The 23,354-nt window shown below is 37.1% G+C and overlaps 1 protein-coding gene across 3 annotated transcripts in view; it reads right to left on the bottom strand.

Moving 5' to 3' along the window:
- Positions 1–23,354, bottom strand: part of ZFHX4 (zinc finger homeobox 4) — a 160,595-nt gene that overhangs the window by 38,749 nt on the left and 98,492 nt on the right. The window lies entirely within an intron of this gene.

Below are 23,354 nucleotides of genomic sequence, written 5' to 3'. Positions count from 1 at the left end.
TCCCTCATATGAAGAATTATTCTGGGAAATAGGCTGACAACTTTTAGGCATTTCATCTTAGTTCAAAAATGATCAAGTTTTTATCTGTGAAATCCTTTTTTTTCCTGCTAAATGGAATAATATATATTTTTTAATTATAATCAATACAAATCTAATGATCAGGGGAAGAGCTGGAATTTCAATTTTTTGAAACAGTCTAGGTATATAAATAGAGAATTCTAAGCTTAAGAATGTTGTTGTCATTTTGGGAATAAGTCTAACCTAATCTGCACTTTTGATCACAACAGCGCTTAGCTCTTTATATTCCTATTGGCTAAATTTGGGAAATATTTGGTACAAATTCAGGAAATTTTTAAAATATTGGGTGAATGTTTATGCTTCCAAATATAGTACTGAGACAGAATTGCCTACAAAACTTCCACATCTCATCTCTTCCCACCGATTTGCTAACGCATTAAGTAATAAAGTGTATCGCTATTTTAGCAAAATGTGTAGCACATAAAATGAAATATATACCAATAACCGAATAAATATTAAACCAACTATTCTAAAATAATAAAGAGAAAGAAAAACATTTTCTGTAGTCTTAGGAAACATTTTGAGTTCCACTCTACTTACAACCATTAAAAAAAAAAGAGTCCAATTCTTATTTTTTCATTGGAAAAGACTAAATTTTTAAAGAGCATCCCCATTTCAACAACCCTCCTACATTCTCCTCCCCATTTCCCTTTTGAAGCTCCTCCCACTTTAACGCATATAGGTGATATGTTGTAAAAGGATACTTTAGAGCCTCTGCTATAGAAGAGAAAATATTTGCAGCACTCCATTTTAAAATAATAAGTGAATACATGTTGGAAATCTGTTAGGTGTTAAGCACATAATACACGTTCTCTCATTCAATCCTTGCAATAAATCTCAACGGAAAAACCGCTGATTCTATGCAAAAGATGAGATATTAAAGCTCAGACATTTTAAGTAGTTTTTTTTCCCAAAGGCATAGAGTAGCATAAGAAGGATCTGGATGGAGTCTGTCTGACACCAGAGCTCCATACTCTCCCCTGAACAGTGCTGCCTCCAGGCAGCCCCCAGAACACCTGAGCCAGGAAGTCTAAAACCTGAATTTCCCACCCCCTAAAATAAACGGTTCAAACTCCTTCAGAGCAAATTCATCACAAGATCAATATCTAGAAGAACAGATCAAATTAAACATTTTTTATTATCTTGGTAGTTTACATCTTACTAAAGACCTCCGAACTTGCTTGTGTACCACAAAAGTGAAGCCTGCTTTCAGATGAAGCAGGTTTGCAATTAAAAATGGTTTCAAGTGGTCTCCATCCTTTTCCTATGTGGATACAAAGAGTGCTCTTCTAAAAAGCTGAGCAACTCAGCATGCTACCAAAGGGTTTTGAGTAACCAAGCAACATCATCTTTGTTGACCTGCAGTGCTTTCTCTTAAATTATTTCTTCTAGGCAGTAACAGATTGAAGTGCATTGGATGCTCCAGTGTCAATTATCTGAACGGGGCTGGATTTGTAATTTTTTTTTTTCTGGAAAAGTAAAGCTCCTTTGCCCTGCCCTGTCTGGTTTTACCCAGAAGTTATTTTTCTATAGTAGGGGAGTAGTATCTCCTGGGGCCTCTAGGCCGGGAAAGTGTGATCACTTCTTACTGCTTCTTGAATCATCTATGACCTCAGTGTAATGGGACCTCAAAGGAATTTAATAAGTTCCTGATATCAATTAGTTTCAATAAATTACTCATACATCTCCTTACTGTATCTTCCTTGAAAGTGCTCTCACTGAAATATTTTTTCTTAAATTTATTAATCTCTAATACATTTCTCCATGTAAGATTCTGTTTCATTTCTGATTGTTTTGAAATTAAGAGATCAAAATTCTGTTGTTATAACCCAGGGAAAACATTATGTTCCCATCCGTCAGTTGCCCATTAATCTACACCTAAGTCCTCATAGAATTCGTCACAATCTCTCTTTATATTGTCCTAAACAATTTTTATTCCTTAGCATATTGTGTTGGCTTTGCTAGGTGGCTCATCCACATAGGAAATATCTCTGGTCTAAACACTGATTCCCACCCCTACCCAATGACAGCCTTTGTTCATGAGGAGCACTTCAGCCCTTTGCTTTCTAACACATAGCTAGTTTTTAATATATGAAAACCTCTACTTTCTACTCCATAGCTACCAATGTTTTTGAGTAGCCTTATGCTAGGTCAAAAGCCTTTTAAAGTTATTTTTTAAATGGAGAGAAAATAAATTTTTATCCAGAAGTGTGTCTGTCACTGTTTCCTTCACTACTTTCAAAGGCTCCTTTCAAGGGCATCATTTACTCTGAAGGAAGTTGCACTTCTTTGTTTCAGGCATAGTATTTGGTTCTTAGAGGCTTTTCTACCTTCTCTTACACTTTCATCTGGAAGACTACAGCAATGACAGATGCCTCCCTCTAAGACTGCATTGTTTTTTAAATTACCACCACCATTACAGAGTTTAATCAGTTTTACAACTTTAAAACAAAATTCTGATTTTATTTCAATCACGTTCAAGAAGTCATTGGGCATTCTCCTTTGGAGTCGTGATCCATGAAACCATCATTCACTCTTGCTGTAGAGAACCAGAACAAACAACCTTACATTGAAATAATGGCTTTTTTTTTCCCTGAGATTCATTCTCTTTGCTTAATATTTGGAGCAAAGATAAGAGGTGAGCCACCAGTGACATAAAGATTGCCCACTTCTGCTAGAACTATTGGCTCTCAGAAGCCTGTGTTCAAAAAACTATTTCATTAGGAAAATACTCACTACTCCATGCATACATTTATGCTAAGGAAAAAGAAAAAACATGGTCTTATGAAACAGATACACCTGGATTTGAATCCCAACGCCAACACTTTCTAATTATTTGATGGAGCAAGTTACTTAGCCTCCCCTGAAATTCAGGATACTATATGTAAAAGTGGAAGCAAAACTAACCAGATTTCAAGGTGTAATAAGGAGTAAAGTTAATAAGTACAAAGCATCTAGTACTGAAAAAGTAGTAGCTGTATTCATGCATGATTCTGCTCTGGCTTTAGTCCATCCTGCTGAATACAAATTATTCAAAGGAAAGACTACATCAATTTGATATTATGGCTTTTTAGATTATATTTATATGTAACGTACTCTCTGTCTATCAGCTAAGTCAGTATTTTCGACTTTTAAAATATCACTATTACATGTGTAGACATTTTGGAAAGAGCAAATGTTAACATGACTAAATATTGTTTTCCTAAGCCATGTAGCTTGAAAGTTTCTTTTAATCCCTAAGTAAATTTTACATACTGCAATAAAAGTGGTGTGTGTACCACACTGTAAAGACTGTTCAATGCACACTGGTTTGGCCATTTTCAAAAGTTAAAGTGAAGAAGATGAACTCTTTAGACTGGTAGTAATATACAAGTAAGCCCTAGGTTTCCTTTTGCAAAAAGAGGCACCTGCCTTCTCCAACTCCAAACCTCACCCCACCATTGGCCTTTTAGCAAGAGTAAAGTTTAATGAGAAGTCACAAACAATATCAAAATATACAGCTTTGCAAATGTGGCAGTCTCCAAAACTCTAAAAACCTCCATTTATACACAATCACTGGATTTGATTAATTTTCTAGATTATTCCTTACACTACAGTCACCTAAATCATATGTCCTACTAAACATAGCATCAAAGCACATAACACTTGTTTTTTTCTTCAAAGCAATTCATCATGGCCCAAAGACAATATTGTAGCGCTTTCACAAAGGCAATGTTAAGTGGGGAACGTATGGAGTGGGGATGAAAATTTTAGCCTCAATCTGTGTAAATTCAAACAGATCTATTAGCATGTTGGAGCCAGTTTTCTCATCTATAAAAGGGAGATAAGATGATCTCTTCTGCTTGCCATGGCAAGTCTTTGCAAGGGGGAAACGTAAGTTGTTGTTATCAACACCTCCAGTTGACCACGCAAAGTAAGGAAATACAATCTTTATACCATACTCTCTAAATATTTAATGTCTTAAATATGCTGACATGGAACGTACCATTACTACTTATAATAAACTCCTCTATACAGTTATATATAAGGAGGAAATTATTGCTTCTCATGTGCAGGCTTATTTATTTTGTGAATTATATATGGCTATAAAAGAAAATCCTCAGATGACTAGATCAATTCTTTTTATCAACACTATAATTGTTGAAATAAATTTACCATTAACCTAAGACGCAGAAAAGTTTCCTAAATTATATGTAAATAATCCTTGGATTTTCACTATTTGGAGTTTTCTACATTTCACCACATTAGGAATAGTCAAATTTATATGGTCATATACCCCAAATTACACTTAGGAGAATTGACCTGGGCAATGATGGATACAAACATAAGTAAAATAAATCTGGAGAAGGAAAGTTAGTGAAAGTATGCACAGCCCCAGAAAAGGAAGATTAGAAAGACTCGGTTGGAGCCAAGAGTGAAAAATGTACTATTGGAAACTGCTATGCATTTTCAAGACAATACTTATGCATACCCATGAAATGTTTATTTAATAAATCATTCATTAATGAGCAAACAGATTGATGAGATTTGGCACATGGCTTTCTTTGGACTGTATTAGCAGTAGAAAAAATAGTTTCTGAGACATGGCCAATTTTTTTTTTCTCTTTTGCCTGAATGCAAGTATTGGCAAAGGGTACCTCAATCTTGGCAAAGTGAGAGTTTAAAGCAGGGAGTGCCATGATCATATCTGCATCTTTGGGATGCTGTGTGGAAGATGGAACAGAGGAGGAAAAGTTTTGTTATTAAAAAGAAAAAAAAAAAGGATACTGGAACATTCACTGTACCTCAATCCATTACTGTCTAGAAAAAGTCATGGAAGAACAGTAATTCCATTGGAGAGAAAAGGAAAGTTCAAAAGTCCAAGAATGGGATGAGAGAAAAGATGATGAGCTCAACTTTGGACGTGAATTAGAGCAGAGCTCTTTGGAAAACATTTCAGTTTATGAAACTAGACCTTAAAAGAGAGGTCTGTGTTCAAAATATTTGGAAGCTAATAATTGTAAATCTCAGGAACAACGCATAGGGTATGGAAGGTAAGTTCTAAGGAAGGAGCTCTGAGAAAGGAAAATTAAGAAGTAAGTGGCACTGAAGACTATTGAAAGATGATAAACGATAATGACAGAGAACAAAGAGGTAAACACATGACCCTGGAGTGATTGGTAAAACAGTGGCCAAAGGACAAGAACTTTTCCAGAAGTATGGGCACAAGTGTACAACTACACAGGGAAGTCAAGTAAAATAAGGTACCGGTGACACTGTGACAGATAGTAGTGGCTCGGACCAAAGAGATAGTGGAGGAACTGTCATATATTTCAAAGGAGGAGTAGATAGGACTTGCCAATGGGTTTTGATGAGGCAAGTGAGGGAAAAAGAAGAACGAAAGATTATTGCAATGTTTGTTCGTGCAAGAAATCAGAAGAGTAGAGATGCTATTTACTGAGATGAGGAGAAATGCAGACGGAAAAAGTTAGGAGGGAGAGAAGGTTTGGAATCTGCAGTTTGAACATGTTTAGTTTGAGATCCAAGTAAAGGTGTCAAGTAGGCAGATGGGGGTGGGGGGGGGGAAGGGAGAAGAGGGGAAGGCAGAGAGAGGTCGACATACAGTTGGTAGTGTAAGTCCTTGAGATGAGATTGAATAAGATCACTAGAGAATGAGGGTCCCTGATTGAACCTGGACACACTCCTACACAGGGACATATCAAAGCAGAGGACACTGTGAGCAGTCTTTTTTCCAGCAGGGAGAAGTATTTTATCGTTGACATTGTTTAGAATTGTCAGGGCGTGGTAAAAATAATACTTAAGCTCGTAACTTTCCTTCAGTTTTATTGTTTTTAAATCCCCTATTGTGGCTGCTCCTTCTTTATTCCCTGAACTAACTAGGTGGAACATTTCCACTGTCCCCTTCCAAAATAAGGAGACAGCAGTGAAGAAGCCTGAGCAAGAAGAGTCAACGAGGTAGGAGAAAATCAAGAGAGAATAGGGTGTGGAAAGCCAGGTGAAAGAGACATTTCAAGAAGGGAGAGAGCAACTTGTTTAAAGCTCCTGGTTGGTCTAGTCTCAGGAGGACTAGGAACTGGCCAGTAGATTTGCCAAAGAATGGGTTCTCAGAGTCCTTGACCAGAGCTTCTTTATGGAGTAGGAAGGAAGAACATCCCCTGAATGTGGTATAAGAGAGAATGAAGAAGAAGGAAATGAAGATGTCAAGTGCAGACAATTCTCTGAAAGTTCTACTGTGAGAAGGATCCCAGAAATGGGCAACATTTAGAGGCAGACGTAGCATGTGGGAAGGCTTTTCATAAGCAGGGTGACGTAGAGAATATCAGGTGTGATGATGGGAATGAGACCGCATGAGGAGAACATTAGGTGGCAGAAAGAGGCAGGCCGGTGCTCTGGGATGGACTTGGGTGTGGGTTTCTGAAGAGCAGTGGGAATGGGGATGGAAGTCAAGTATTATAGACGTCAGTGGAAGTTAGGCTAGGATTTATCAATCTCACAGAAGGTGGAAACAAACAGCATCAAGAAGAGAATTAGGGAGGAGAGTTGGGGAGTGGGAAGGACAGCGGAGGGTGAGGAAGTCCCAAAATAAATGTAAATGATGTAAAACAGGGACTGGGCAAGAGAGTTAGAGAGCAGAACCCACTTTGTTTTAGCACGTGAAATATTCCTATTGTCTTCTGTGTGATACACAATGACAGAAATCGTTTTTTTGTTGAGTGAAGATTTGACTAGCAATCCTGTCTAGCTATGAGGCAAGAACTATTTTTTCATTGTAGATGTTATGGGGACCCTGTAAGCAATAAAATCGTGTCAACAAAAATGAAAAGACTTACAGAACGTAAACAGTTCCCCATTAAACTCTTCAATTAAGTTCTATGGCAATACAATCATAACTGTATTTTTCAAAATCTTTTTTTAAGTTTGCAAAAAACTTATGTGTAATGCACACAGCACCTGCATTTTAAGATTTTGGTACAAGATGATGAAAGCTCTCAAAAATGCGTGCTGATTTTGTCCATTAAGTTTGCTGTCCTAGTTCCTAGACGAAGTAACTCATGATTATCGACAGTGTAAAAGATGACATATAAGATGAAATTTCACACTACCCTAAAACATCTGATGATTAAAACAAACAAAATTGCAAAAATATTAAACACATCACCACCCTAAAACACATGATAACAGCAAAGAGAGAAAGCTGAACTTTAAATTGAGTGAGGGTAGGGGCCCCTGGGTGGCTCAGCTAGTTCAGTATCTGACTCTTGATTTTGGTTCAGGTCGTGAACTCACAGTTCCTGAGATCCAGCCCTGCATCAGGCTGCTTGCTGACAGCATAGAGCTTGCTTGGGATTCTCTTTATCCCTCTCCTTCTGCCCCTCCCCCCCCAAAAATAAATAAATAAAATTTAATAGGGTGCCTGGGTGGCTCAGTCAGTTGAGCAACTGACTTCAGCTCAGGTCATGATCTCATGGTTTGTGAGTTTGAGACCCACCTCGGGGTCTGTGCTGACAGCTCGGAGCCTGGAGCCTGTTACGGATTCTGTGTCTCACTCTCTCTCTCTGCCCCTCCCCACTCATGCTCTGTCTCTCTCTGTCACAGAAATAAATAAACATTAACAAAATAAATAAAATTTTAAAAATCTGTTAAAAAATAAAATAAAATGATTGCGGATAATTCACAGATGATGATCAGAATTCAAACTCAAAAAAGTAGTAAATAAACAAAAAGCCAAAAATACAGTCACTTTAAGACAATAAAAAGTATGTTGAGGAGGAGGGGGAGAAAGCTGGTGGTAAAGAAAACAAACACTAAGTAATTTATTTCTCTTTTGATCTCATTTCTACATACTGTAAATAAAAACATCTCTAATGTGCTATGTAATTTGAGCCAAATGCAGAATTTCCTTTTGAGAACTTTTACCACTGATATTATTAAGGATGTAAAAAGAATAGAAATACATGTCTGATCCAAAACAATATGTAATAGGAGAATAAATTAGATCTTTTATATGGCTAATATTTTGTTCCTGTCCCATATATTATATATATATCTTTACCCTGGTTCTCCCATCTGTCCTCAGGAGGTAGCAGCTAATGTATTACCCCAAATACTCTACATATACTCTAGAACTCTATTTCCAGAGTGAAGAAAACAGACCTCGAATTTGCAGAGTCTCCTTGCAAGGACTGGAAATACACAGAGCTGTGTCTTCTTTTTGTAGCTACACTATGAATTTCTGAGAAGTGTATATATATATATATATATATATATATATATATATATATATACTTATATATATATAATTTACATATATTTATATTGTTATGTATAACTATTACATTATATAATGTTGTAATATTGTAATAAATGTAATTTATTGTAAATTATTATAAATTGTAATAATGTAATGAACATTTATGTAATATACATACATACTGTATGTAAGTACATAACGTACTTACTATATGCAAGGTGACTCCGAAAGTCACATTAATGGAAGTACAGTAGAACAGCTTATAGATATTTCAGTTTGATCGAACTTTTTCAGTTAGAAAGATAAAAAACTACCCTGGACTCATATTGTTCCCATGCCATAAAAATATCTCCTCTATACATATTCCACATAAATGACATTAACAGACTAACCTAAATATAAGGCAGGATTGTTAGAAATAAAACAGAGCCCCGAACATCGTTTCATTAAAACTACAAAGGCCTCTTAAAAATCATGATGAAAAAGGACTACCTTTTTCCAAGTTCAAAAAAACATACAAAACTTTATGAACACATTATTTCTTCTCCCCCCTCCCTCTAGGTTTTTTAAAAGGATGATGTTGGAAAGGGGGAAAAGGTGTGCCTCACTATCAGAGTCCTGGCTTCTCACTTCTCCCCTGCCCACTTAGCCTGAGAAGTTTCCAACAGTTGCCAAGCTTGGGATCCTTGACTCCTTCATGTCTTATATTTAGTTGGTAAGCTTTCTCTGTGGATTTATTGTTAATGCTTGTTTCTGTTTAATGACAGTTACCTCAGCAATAGCTGCTGAATACGTCCACCAGTCCACCATGGCAGGTGCCCTAGCATGAGCTTTCTTGCCCACAGGTCCTCCAATTTTATCCTGCTAATATATGGCTGCCAGATCATGCTTCCCAAGACCCCTCTTCGGTAGTGTAATTCCCACACTCAAAGGTTTGGTACCTTCTTATTTTCTGCCTCGTCAAATCTGAGCTTCTTTGTTCAGCTTTCTTTTCATGCATATATTTTTTATTTATTTTATTTGTTTTTGAGAGAGCGCAGGCAGGGGAGGGGCAGAAAGAGAGAGAGGGACAGAAGATTCAAAGCAGGCTCCATGCTGACAGCAGAGAGCCTGATGTGGGTCTTGGACTCAAGAACCGTGAGATTATGACCTGAGCTGAAGTCAGACGCTCAAACGACTGAGCCTCCCAGGTGCCCCTCTTTGCTCAGCTTTCAAAAGCTTCCCCAGTCTCAACTAATTTTTTTAAGCTTATTTATGTATTTTTGAGAGAGGGAGAGCAGGAGAGGCAGAGAGAGAGAAGGAGAGTGAAAATACCAACCAGGCTCCTCAACTGTCAACACAGAGTTGATGCAAGGCTAGAACTCATGAACCCTGAGATGATGACTTGAGCCGAAACCAAGAGTTGGACGCTTAACTGACTAAGCCCCACAGGAGCCCCCACCTAGCTAATTTTTGTCAGTCTCTCTTAAATAGTGATTATAGGTGATCGGTTTAGTTTCTTGCTCCTCAACACAACTGTATCTATTCCCTTTCACCCCTAAGTCTGAAACATATCACTTTCCTCTCAAGGCTAAGGACTATGCCTAAATAAACAAGCAAATAAGTAAATAGATGAAAATACAAACAAAACTCTATTTTATAATTCCAATTCTATTCATTCTTCATGGCCTAATACCTCCATTAACCCTACAGACGCAATGCTCCTCTGAACAGTACTGAACTTGATGAAGTTCCTTAAAATGTCATAATTAAAAAATTTTTTTTAATGTTTCTTTATTTTTGAGAGACAGAGAGAGACAGAGCACAAGCCAGGGAGGGGCATAGAGAGAGGAAGACACAGAAACCAAAGCAGGCTCCAGACTGAGCTGTCAGCACAGAGCCTGATGTGGGGCTCTAATCCATGATCGTGAGATCAAAACCTGAGCCGAAGTCAGATGCTCAACCAACTGAGCCACCCAGGTGCCCCTAAAATGTCGTAAATTACCTGGCTTATTGTGTCAAGTACATTGATTAGGTTTTCTGGATAGCTTCTAAACTCCTTGAGGGCAGGGGCCTTTCACTTTGCTATCTCCCACTACCCCAAGCCAAATGCTATCCCCTCGGAGCCATTGCCTTAGTGGAGAACGCTCAAGTGGTTTCTATAATCAATAATGGCAGCCAAGGAGAAGAATCGTCCAGGTGACAAAGCAGAGTCTTTTCCTCCACTTCATTCTGATTCTGATTCCAATTAATTCATCAAGTAGTTGCCACATCTGCTATTAAATACAAGTATTTGGTATTCTCTCTCAAAGGTAAAAGAGTTGACAATCCTATTGGAACAGGCTAAAGAGGCAGAAAACTCCTTTGAGGAACCTGCCAGCTTTGTGAGCGATCTCTCTTTCTTCCCCACACACAACTGTTACAGTCTGGAAGAGAGTTCACCTCCGTTGTTTTCCTCTCGCTAGTCCCTTTTTTGTGACTGCCTCATGAATACGGAATTCCTGTGCATTTAATTCTTTGAAGTCCAAGCACATTCTTGCTTGAGACAAACGCTCTAGAGGATGAAATAAGAGTATACAATTATTGCAACATGGCAATAAAATCACCTCCTCGCACTTCCCTTGAGATCTGTGGTCAAGGAGATCTGGCTGAGGGCTGAGACAGACGTCAACCTGACTTTTAATTTTATGAACTATGATCATTTGGACAAGAAAATATCTTCAAAGGGTCAATATCATTCCTGTAAATGGGAAGAAGACAGTGTGGAAAGACTGCTTTGAACAAGGCTTAAAGGAAAAAAACTTATGAGCAATATATCAAAATAGTACTTTCTCAATCTCTCTTTTTCCCTTAAAAGGACTTTTTTAAAGTGAGGAAATTGCAGTTAAAAATTATTTTATAGCCCTTAAAATGAAAACATTTGCCTATTAAGCTCTAACGACCTACAATATTCTATCTGTAAAGCATCACTTGGCCCCCTGCTGTTTCATTTAACTTTAGCTGAACCTTTTTTTATTGCTTCCTAATCTACCCTAATTTGCCTAAACCCCTTATTTGCCATTTCTCAAACTGTTTGTTTACATCTCACTGGAAATGTGTAACAATAACAAAGTGCTTTAAGGACTAGAAATAATGATAGATTTAGACACATAATTTTACTTCACAGCATTCAAATTAACATACATTCACTGAGAGCCCACTAGGTGACAAGGGCCACACTTGGCTAGGAGATACTAAGATGAAAACAACCTCCTTTAAGTCTGGAGGAGACAAAAGAGAAACAGCCACCACTATGCAGGGAGTGAAGTGCCCGTAGTGGGAGCCAAGTATTCCTGACACACAAGAAAAACACAGAACAATTAATTCTGTGGGAGAAAGAAACATTAATGCGATCTGTATTTTATTCTACATCACGTCATTTAATTTTTTTTTCTGTTCCAGAGAAACATTTTATAGACAAGTGATAAGACAAGGACAATGATCAGTTTTTAAAATCTTCCATGATTCAACCTATGTAAGTAGTAGAATATGATAAATGTCTCTAGGGTGATGCTGAGTTGAGAATCAGAAGCTTGGGTTGTGCTACGAATCAGCGATGTAACCCCACACAAGTCACGAAGCTGGTGAGTGCCTGTTTCTCTAGCTGTAAAACAAGGGGCTGGACCCATGAGCTGTAAGGATCCTTTTGGCTTTCCCATGATCTGAACGTCGGAGATCTTTTTGTGTCAATTTTCAAATGTTGGTTACAAAGCCTGAGGATAAGACCTCATAGGATTGAACAATCATTCAGGTTTACCTCAAATCTGTTATTTGTGAATTTGTATTTACAACCTTCTTTTCACATTCCCTTTCACATCATTAGCCTTTGGTCCTTTATATTTGCATAATCCTTAATACTTTTCAAAGTATATTCACATTCATTATCTGAAGTGCTCTAACTCTACGTGCTAACCATACTCCAAAGAATCTTCCCTGACTCTGTTGCTAAGACATACATCTTACAACTTCCTGATTCATTTATTTTATGTTACCCTACTTTGTGCTTAACTCCACGCTTTCCCTCTTTTCTTTCTTCTAAGAGGAGCCACATACATCATTTTCTAGCCTTTCTCTACTTACCCATTTTTTGAAATCACTGAAGTGGCTTTGTTTTGACTGAGCGCTTATAGCCTCAAGGAGCAGAAGCACAAAGGTGACTCTGTCTACTACTTCTGTCAGTTTGATTTAGGGAAACTCCAGTTTGCTAAGATGGTCTCTTCAAAAATACGATGTCCCTGGAAGCTCTTAAGTTGGCAGCTTATACTGGGGAAAAGGAAGTCTGTCTATGTAACCAGGATGCCCAAGAGGCACCAGCCTACTGAGTGAACGCATGGCCAGGTTACTGGAGTGGAGTTTCATGGAGGGCAATAAACACAGCAGCGCCAGAGTGGCTCCATCTTTAGAAATGTACTCTTTAAGTATATTTTCAACTCAAACTACATGTCACTAGTTTTCTTTCAAGGGTCTGAGAGAACAGTATTCTTGTGGAGGAATATTAATCATCTAGTGGAAACGACAGACCTCCTTCCAATAAAAATGCACATATGCATAAGTTTGGAGGCATCAGAAGGGGTATGGAAGCCCTAGGCCCATGGACCCCAGGTTAATAAGCTGTGCACAAATAACCTAGATAAGCTCTTTTGTGGGTGTTACATATCTCTGAGAAAGGTAATCTACGTTGTCTTTGATCTCATTCATGTAAAAGTTTTTCTCTTGCCAGAAGACCAGGGATTAAGTCATGGAATTGGGACAGTCACAACTTTTTGGTTTCTTTTTTATTTGTTTGTTTGTTTCTAATAATTATTAAAGGCAATGTAATAGAGGAAGAATATGAGTAAAGAACAACTGTAAGTTCTCAATCAAAATTTTCTGAAAGAGTAATTTCAATAGAAATGGAACCCCCAAATGAGCTGTATATGGTGTGTAGCATATTCAACATTCAGTGGGCACTGACTTATGCCACCTATTTCCCAATGACTTAATCACTTACTCTCTGTGAGTAGGATCAAAAAAAAAAAAAAGGAAAAGAAAAACTAATGCCAAACTACATAGATATGCTTACATAAAAACAAACTAGCTGATCAGTAAGTAAAAACAAAACAGAACTCCTCTTCAAAAGAAAAACTGACTGCCTTTTTCTACAATACAAAATCTAAAAGGAATTAACTGAATTTTTAAGCTGAAATAATCAAACGTTTTAGAATCACGTGCTTATGTATTGGCAAGAAACGTTATTCCAGGAGCCGACAAGTGCTAATGGGCCTCTCAAAACACTTAACTAAATCCTTATGTAGAACAGAATTTATTAAATATAGAATGGATAACAGTAACTAACAAAAGTCACCGAGAGCGTGTAGATTACCAGGAGAACATCTAATATTTCTGTATTATGGCTAATATTAAGCACAGTTTTGAGATTTTGAGTTTTAGACAAATATTATTTTCAAGAAGGCAATAAAATGACAGTATGCAAAGCAGCTTCATAAAATTTAATACGTTTTCTACAAAAAGTGGGAAAAATTTTGATTTGAAAAACAAACTTAGGAAGAAGGAAATATTAAAAAGCTCAACTTAGTTTTGAAATAAAGTTGATTTCCAGACAACCTTTTAAATTCTCCAGTTCATCCACAAATTTTATCACTGAATACCTAAAAGAAGTATGAAAACACTGAAAGATGTAGATCTTTTTGGCTTACCAACTTTTGTTATGTTCCTTTTTTTTTCTCTAGTAAACTTGTAAATATTGTCAATCAAAACAAAAATTTTGTCATGAGACTTTACTAAGTGCTTTAGAAAAGTTTGGTAAAGGGGCACCTGGGTGGCTCAGTAGGCTAAGTGTCGAACTCTTGACCTTGGCTCAGGTCATGATCTCACGATCCTGTGATTGAGCCCCGCATCGCACTGGTCACTGGTCTCCGTGCTGGCTATGCAGCCTGCTTAAGATTCTCTTTCTCCCTCAGTCCCCCTCTTCCACTCGTGCTCACGTGTGCACTGTCTCTTTCTCTCTCTCACTCTCAAAAAAAAAAAACAGCTTGGTAAAATAAAAAAATACAACAGATTGAAAGCTTATAGTATTCATATAAAATCATATTAAAACAGCCAAGAAGCAAACCAGGATTTATTCCCCTTCAATGAATCTGGAAGTCAAGACTTGTCTTAAAAACACAAAACCATATATAAAAACGTATCAGGACACTTATTTTTAGAAGTTTTCTTTTATCTGTACATGATACTGATAGGGTTAAAGATCCTAAGAAAGGTCATGGGGCAGTTTAAAAACTGAAACGTTTAAACATCATTACAGTACATAAACTTCACCCACATCTTTGCCTTAAATGTTCATTCTAATATTTACTGCTTGAAAATATGTCAATAAAGCCTCGTCGGTTCTTGGGGAAATTAATCAGATTGAATTCCATCAAATAATAACAAAAAAGCCCAACATATTTGGCCTGCAGTTGTAAATTATACAACATGTTAGAAAAACACATTAGTTCAAAGAATGCATACCGCTTCCCTACAGCCCATTTGGAACTTAAATCTGCAACTCTTTCCTTTCTTTAACTCATTCAAGGTAAAAGAGGGAGATAATGCTTATAATGGTATAGATCTTTGAAGGCACACATGATATAAGTATTTATGAATATTTTACCTAAGGAGGATGGTAAGCTAAAATACCAATATTCTTTTCCTCCCAAGTCTACTCTGTTTCTTAAATTTGACTTAACATCATCTAAATGCTACTTACTGTGTAAAGAATTAAACTCTTAAGTATATCAAGAATTAAGCACCTAAGTATATCAAATGCCCTTAGAAGGAAACTAATGCTTGCTCTCTATTAGACAATAGGAACTGAACTCAGCGTTCCCACGAAGGTTCATAGGGCACAACTAAATAATTACAAGCCAAAAAGTTTCATGAGTTTCACCCAGGTATCCCAAGTTGAAACTCCAGGCCTGTGTCATTCCCTGAACATCTGCAATGAAATCTAACATTCTTAATAAATGAGATAAGTGAATGCATTTAGTTAATTAGATTTTAAAGCATATTTGCTACCTCATGCGGCAAATAAATTGAAAAGTTTTATACCAAAAAGGAACATGCAAACAAGCAACAGAACTTAACTTTTGCTTTAGAAGTTAGGCCTTTGACCTTGTTTACTTAATGCAGCTTTAAACGTGATGCTGTTAATGTTTGCCTCAATTAAATATAAGCTTGGACTAGAAATAATTAACCCATAAAATTAAGCCTTTCCGTTACTTTAAAGTAATTGAGATAGGTGTGTTCTCAACGTTAACTGTTTTTGTTCCCCTTTGTTCTTGTATTCTACAAAGATTCCAAAATATAACATACAATGATGCATATCTACATACACATACACAGGCTAATGCAGCAAAGCATCTGATTCTATGTTTATCCAGGGTGATCTGTTACGGTTTCTTTTCTGCCAAACCACTTCTGGTGTTCCCAGCAGGGCAGTGACAGCATACACCTTCTTGTTATTATTTATGTACCAAAGGCCAAACCAAACGTGTGGGTGGGTCTCCAAAGACATAAAATCGGTAGGTTTTTTTTCCATCCACAGGACCCAATTACATTTAAATAAACCGACTCCCAGTGAAAGATTGGCTCCAACAGAAAATACCACGCAACCACAGACACTGAAATTAAATCAGAGTCGTAAGTTTAGAAGCCACCAACATATTGTTAAAAATAGTCTTTAGTACATCTTTGTGTATGCGCACACAGGCAAATAATGCACGGTAGTAACGAAGAGAAATTGTTCCGTTTCTTTCTACGAGATGCGTCCTTTGCTACGATTTTCTCACCTACAGAAGTTTTCTGTCTCAGGCTAAATGCGTAAAAATACCAGAGGCGGCTCTAAGAACTCCGCTCCTCTCAGAGGCAGAACAACTGTCATGTGCTGCTGGGGCTTTAAATAGATGAGTCCTTTTGGCTGATCCTGGAGGGGCACAGACTTGACGAATGTGGGAAAGTCCTCAGCTGTGAGATGCGGGCTGAGGTTGTGGGCTCTTGGTCAATTGAAAGGTTGCATTAAATGTAAATTATAGCACTGTCCCTTAGATATATACTCCTTTCAACCAGGTGAAAGGCAAGCTGGGTGTCGCACTCATTCAGAGATGGCCTGGTGGTGGCTTCCGAGCTAAGGAGAGGAAGCCGGGCAGCCAGGAGCAATTATAATCGCCATCTCTGAAGGACGGAAAGGAAGGAAGGAAATATTTTTATATAGAACCATATTAAATTTCCTTTTTAAAGTGCCTCTATGCATTTCTCTTTCCACTTTATATGAAAAAAAGTATTAGTTTTAAAACTACAGCAGAACTGGCAGTAAATATTGCAGTAACAATTGTTCTTTTATTAAGTATTTATTGAAATAAATTCCTGTGCTTTCTCATTTTTCTTCTTTGCTTCCAATATTTATTTACAGCTGATTATTAACATCTGCCAGTACAACAGTTTCAACCGTACAGAAGCCGAAGGGTAAAAAAGTCACACACACCCTTCTAACGTGACCTGTAGTTAGACAGAAAACAGTTTTCCCAGTCACCGCTTGGCTTCCTGTCTGTGACCTCTGAAAAGCATTGGAGGCCAGGGTTAATGGCCTTTCCAATCTCTGTGATAAGAATTCATTTTGTTCTATTACCAGCAGTTATCTGAGGAGCCTCCTGCATCACTTCAGCAGGGTTCAATCAATGAGAGGACCTAATGAAGTAACCAGCTGTAGCTCTATTTCCCTGGCCAGCTCTATCACACAAATAAGAGCTATCAGTCACATCTTAAGGCTGATCTCAGACGCGGCATCTTCACATGCTGAACCCGTATGCATATAAACTAATGATACCCCACTATTTCCTCGAAATCTCCCCTTTTCGTACAGCTTCCCTAACACTGAAAATGGAATGGAATGAGTTCTGAGATGTTGCATTAAGGGGACGATGATGCCAGATTAAAGAAGCATAGATCTGCAGGACAGTTGAAAGAGTTTATGCTAACGGCAAAAAAGTTATAATTATATAGCCTCCCAGCTTAGGCTCTCAGCTCAGCTACCCTCAGGTATTGACACGTTAGGTTGGTATTGTTTAATCTTCGCAAAAGGGGAGGATGAAAAATTGTTACTTTCATTTTTATCACTTTTATTGATATTTTAAGTTTAATGGTAGGACTTGCATTTTGACTAACTCTTCAGAACCGAGATAGAATTATGGTGTGTTTTTCCTTTTTGGTTAAATCCCAGTGAATACAACACCCGAAATTAACTTTGGGTCATTTTGTGTTAGTTGATAGCACTAAACCTACACAAAAAACTGGGAGTTACCGTAAAACTCTATTGTTTATATGTTTTGATTTTTACATTACTCATTTTGTTCCTCTCTAATTAAAGAGAGCAGTTGTTAGTAGAGGTTATTTTCACACAGGGAGATTTTGGAAGGGAAAAAAAAAATCAAAGCCTTGAGCCTTCAATTCATGGCCTCATAAATATATTAGACTATTTTCAGGAGTCCTGTTCAAAAGAAGCCATTTCTTGGAAAGAGGCAATCTACAATATTTCTCAGGAAAATACTGAATGGTTCATAGGAAGCTATGAATAGAATATTCATCTTTGGTGATATGCCGAAAGCTACAAGTACTTTAGTTTACTTTGTTGGGTTAATTAAGATGAATTTCAAGTAAGACAATTTGTATTATTTTAACTTGGCTGTCCTCTGCCAATTTGAAAGGAAAAAAAGAGCACAGCTATTCGCTGTTATGATAACGAGGTGATGTCTAAGAGGAGCTACATAAATCAAAAGTGTTGCTAGCCTTGTACTTGATAAACATGTTCACATAGGCAAGAGTATTTTATTTCATTAGAAGATGATTTTCATTCAAGCGATATTACTAACGTATTATGACATAAAAGTACCGAAGACTCTTATCTCCAAACGTCTTTAAATTATTATGGGTATAAAACACTGCTTTCCTTTTCAAATTGCAATCATAGAGATGTTTGGATGATATGGTTCCTATAACTGTGATATCAGATAATCTTTTCATTTCAAACCTTTGGAGATGTAAATGAAAGATTAAGGTGCAGTAGATTAAGAGGCTAAATGTAACAGAAAAAAACAACTGTGCTGTTTAGGAAAACAAGGTGTGTGTGTGTGTGTGTGTGTGTGTGTGTGTGTGTGTGTGTGATTCCTGAAGTTGTAACTATCTAGGTATGTGTGAAAAGGACTGAAATATCTTTGCTGCATATGTAAACAGATAAGAATATGCCTAGCAGGCATTTTGGGAACATCTGTCAATTTTTTATAGAACATACTGATTGTGGGCTATTGATTGCATTTAAACAAAGTTGTTGCAAAAAAAAAAATCAGCTAACAATTCGTGTAGAAAGGGCCAATCAATATTTAAATGACTCACTTTATTGATTTAAAATTAACTTTCAATTAAGAGATCCATAGGACTCTTAACTGCGACACTTATCCATTCAAGAGAAAATAAAGGTACATTTATCGATACACTTAAACAGCAGTGGCTGGTTTCCTATCGATTCAGTCATTTGCGCTGGGATTCGTTAGCGTCATCAGCCTTTAACTCGCTTACTAGGTCTTCGAGGTGTACAACACTGCAAGATGTAGGAATGCGCAAACCAACACAAAGAAAGGATAGAAATTTAAACAGAATTAAAAGATATAGGAAAAAGGTAAGTCAACCTTACACTTCCTGTTTAATTTTTTTTTCTCTGGGTATTTTGGAAGGAAGACTGTGTAGATTATTTGGCTGGTTATTAGAAAAAGAAGGCTTTTAAGGGGCTATTTTTCAAAGCAAGTGGTTTGGATATGGCACGTTTTGTGTTGTGAAATCGTGTGAACGAAATCTTTGAACAATTGACTAGTAAAGGCTTTACTGGCTTCTATTGACTAACAAGATCACTAACTTGCATATACTGGTTATATTACAATCAATGACAGCTAAAAATCACAATTTGTAAAATTTTTAAAGCAATAATTTTATTTCCCATTGGAAATACTGCATAGGTGTGTTTAAGGCCATATTTATTCAACAGCATTACAAGGAAATCACATTAGGCTATGCTGTATTATTGTGATATTTGCCATTTTATGGTTTATTTTTATCAGAGTTTTCATAAAAATAAAACTGATTTAGAAAATTAGACCATCATAGGAAATGGATAAATGAATTAAAATGCATAGATTGGAAAATTTATCCATGTATTTTAAAACCAAAACTATCCATCTATTTTTGTATCTTTATTGCCACTGAAGGGGAATTCTGGATAGAGAGGAGGGCATTGATTATACACCCTTTACTACAATTTCTAATATTATATCAGGAAAACAAAACCGAATGCTCTCCACAGGGAATGGCTTCTTAACAGAGCCGAATCTCCAACAACCTTGATTGTAATATGTGTGGCAGTGACACTCTTTTCAGGAATTCAAAATGATAGTTGTTCTTTTTGGCTTAAAGCTGATAATGCCCCTGGATGACACTCCGTTTCCTATGGATCTCTTTCTCAGATTCTTCACTGTGCTGAGCTATCTGTACCAGAAAGAAGCTATCCCATCCAGAAACCCCCTAGTCATTTAGTGACATATAATTCCTGGTAAGCCAGACAGAACGGTCCATCTAATTCCACTTGTACAGAACTCATTGATAATTACCTTTGCACTCAGCAGTCAATCCATTCTCAGAATATCTATTATGGACACGAAAGAGGTCTTCACCAATTTCAAAGATCAGTGTTTAGTTTTTTTCTCTGTATACCAAGTCTGTGGTGGCTATGCTACACCAGTTATATCTTTCGATTTGCTCTGAACTTGTAAGAAGCATTTGGAATGGATGGGAGTGAAAAAACAGAGTTCCAAATGCTCAAATACAAGAGGCCCCTCCTCTCATAGTTTAATCACATAATATTGCTGTAACACAATTTGTAATATATTACAGTGATTACATGTACTAAAAAGTACATGATGTCATTACTCCAACTAGGAATCAGATGATGACACTAATTAAGTGATAGCAGGTGGTGCAGGATGCCTGTCAAAGCCCTCTCTGATCTAGAGAGAGGTGTGTGGTTCCCTGTCTACACACCCAGGAGTAGTGACAATTGGCTTAAGCACTATTCAGTCCCAAAGTGCCCCGAATAGGGGATTCACTTTGATTTAACACTTCCCTATCACATCAAAGAGGTGAAAAGGCATCTTCATAGGTTGGCTTGCAAGGGGGACAAAAAGGTTTATCTTTTACCCCAGTCTATAGTCTCTTTTAAGAACTCTGGAGGTACTTAGAAACGACCAAAAAAAATTTTTTTAAGATTCAAATCATGAACAAAAAAATTAAAAGTTAAGTTCTTACAAACTCTTGAGGGCTATAAACTGCCACTTGTACTAATATAAAGAAGTCTGAGAAGTAGCTAAAATACGTGTTCCGTGGACCTAGCTAAAATGCCTTCTCTGTCCTGTAAAATAAGGCATCATCACCTCAGCAAGCTTTACATCTCCTAAAAAATTGTTAGCTCAAGCTTTTTGTTCTTGTCATTAATCCTATTTTATTTATAACCAAAATGAATCTTATACACTGTTCTTACAGCAGGCTTTGGGCAATGGTGACTACCTCTGTAAGAATTGCACTGAGTCTACATCTATAGTTCCCCAGTCAGATCTCAGGAATTTCAAATGGCCATCGGATTTTCTCCCTGCATTCACTCCTTATCATCTTAATGACTTAAGACATTAAATGGTTTGGAGCTAGGAATCTTGTCTTTTGGATGATCATGCTACATTGTTATTTGAGGGGGATGTTGTAATTTAGCCGTGATAGAGGGTAGATCTGCTTCAACATGATGAGCCACACTGAGTCATGAGAAAGTGCAGACAACATATGCCTAAAAGGCAAACCAAGTGGTTCCTATAAATGATGGGAAATGAGTGTTATCTAATTTCTGAAATTCTCTTATCCAGCCTGATCTGCCTCTGTAGTGCTTGTTTCAGAATCATTATTGTATTTTTTTACAATAGATCAAAGACGTGGTTGATAAGACTTGATTCTAGATAAATCTGTTACCTTTTCAGATATCTTACAGTATATGAAAGCTCCCAGCATGGTTAGTTTATTTAAACCCCCTTTTGCCCCCCCTAAAGGCTTACTCACACCATAATTTCAGAAGGGATTCATATCACTTTACCCAAATCGTGGCTAAGACGGACACAAATAATTACAGGAATTAGTGCTACAGGGTGTAAAATTGTTCTCCCGTAGTAGAGGTGTGTTCATTTCATTCTGAAAGTCCCTGCTGAGAAATGATGTGTGCAAACTCTCTAAAGATACCATAATCCTCTGATGTTTTTTAAAAAAGAGTAAAGTTTCATGTAATCTTTGACTAGGAAAAAAAGTGTAAGCATTGTTCATACCGAGGACAAATGCCAAGTATTCTCTGCTGAGCTCAAATAATAATTCTCATTCTGTAGAGAAAGAGCCAGAAATTTATGAAAATCGTAGTTTTTCCTACCTTAATGGAAGTAAATGCAATAGACTTATAGTACATGTCAAAAATACACAATGGCTGTACATCTTCAGTGACTACCAAATCAGGTAGACTTTTCATGATCTGACTTTCCTCAGGTGTTTTTTCCTCTATCCTTTACAATGTCCCCATTTCCAATACTATACCTGAAGTGCATAGCTCTTAATAAAGGCAGTAACTATCTTTTGTAAGATATGGGAAACAAATGTGGTCATGTGCCATATGCTGTTTGATTAACTATGCAAACTGGAATAATGGTAAGTTTCACCCCATGGGAGGTCACAAGGGGGATTTTTAACTTCTTGTTCAACCACGGAAAATCAGGTGGCATTAGGCGCGAGGCCTACTTCCTTACCCTTGCACGCCACTGATTAGTTCAGCCTTAGTAGAACAGAAATCCTTAATCTCCTCTTTTTCATATTGAAGAGGTAAACCCCTTTCACCTGCATGTGGAGACTGCCTTTTCATCAAAGCTCAGGAGATCCAGCAACAAAATCAATGTATGCATGTTCAGAGCAGTTTTCAGGGTTTTGTAAGACAAATCTCTCAAATGGGGGCTAGTTTAATGCTATTGAGCTACGCTTCGATCTGACCGAGTGAGTGAACAACATAGCAACAGTTCACTTTTCCAGGGCTCTCACGACAGGAGGAGGGGGGGCGTTCTTCACAAATGCAGCTGTGGCATTTCAACGCGACCTCTCACCTCATCTAATCCGACTTTAAACCTTGCTGTGGACTGGTTAAATAAATAAATATTTCAAGGTAACCCCAAATCAACAAACATAATTAATTAATTTCTCTTTTCCATGTTAATAAACTGCACCTCGAGAAGTTTCCGTGTCCATGGAATGCTTTTGGCAAGGCCAGGGCAAATTCTGAACATTCAGGTGTCTCTTTTAAAGGCATATGCTTGAAAGACTAATGAAAATGCTCATTTTTTTTTTTTTTTTTTTGCCCCCTTCAGTATATGGATTTGTCTGTGGAATGAAGAAGGGTGATTTGTTGTCAATGGGAATATTTCTTTCCTGGTATTTATGTCACTCAGTAAAAGCTTTGATTCCTTAACAGGTTAGGCCTCCTATTTTGAAAAATATTCAACAACTATTCAGCTATTCAAACATTCCTCTTATGCAAAATCCTAATGTTACTAACTACACTGTGTCATATACAGCTTTTAGATTACAAATTAAAATGATTCATACTTAAAACTAAATTTGGGGCACTGTGTTGCACTCAACCCTATGGTTAAAAAAAAAAAAAAAAGCCTGGATTGCTTTACCCATGTTGCTTCTATTAGTTTCAAACTTTGCAAATTACCTGATGTTAAATCAATCATGACTTTACACAGCTACGGCCTTCCTTTTATGAAATAATATTTTATCATGGCAAGAATCAGGCATTTGAATATTTTCTATCCTCTTGGAAACATCAAAGAGAAACCATCTCAGATTCCTT

The sequence above is a fragment of the Panthera pardus genome, unplaced genomic scaffold, assembly GCF_024362965.1.
Source record: "Panthera pardus isolate Hobbes unplaced genomic scaffold, ASM2436296v1 HiC_scaffold_7, whole genome shotgun sequence".
Taxonomy (NCBI): Eukaryota; Metazoa; Chordata; class Mammalia; order Carnivora; family Felidae; genus Panthera; species Panthera pardus.
Note: the sequence above shows the minus strand (reverse complement) of the source record. Positions and strands in the feature narration are given on the sequence as shown.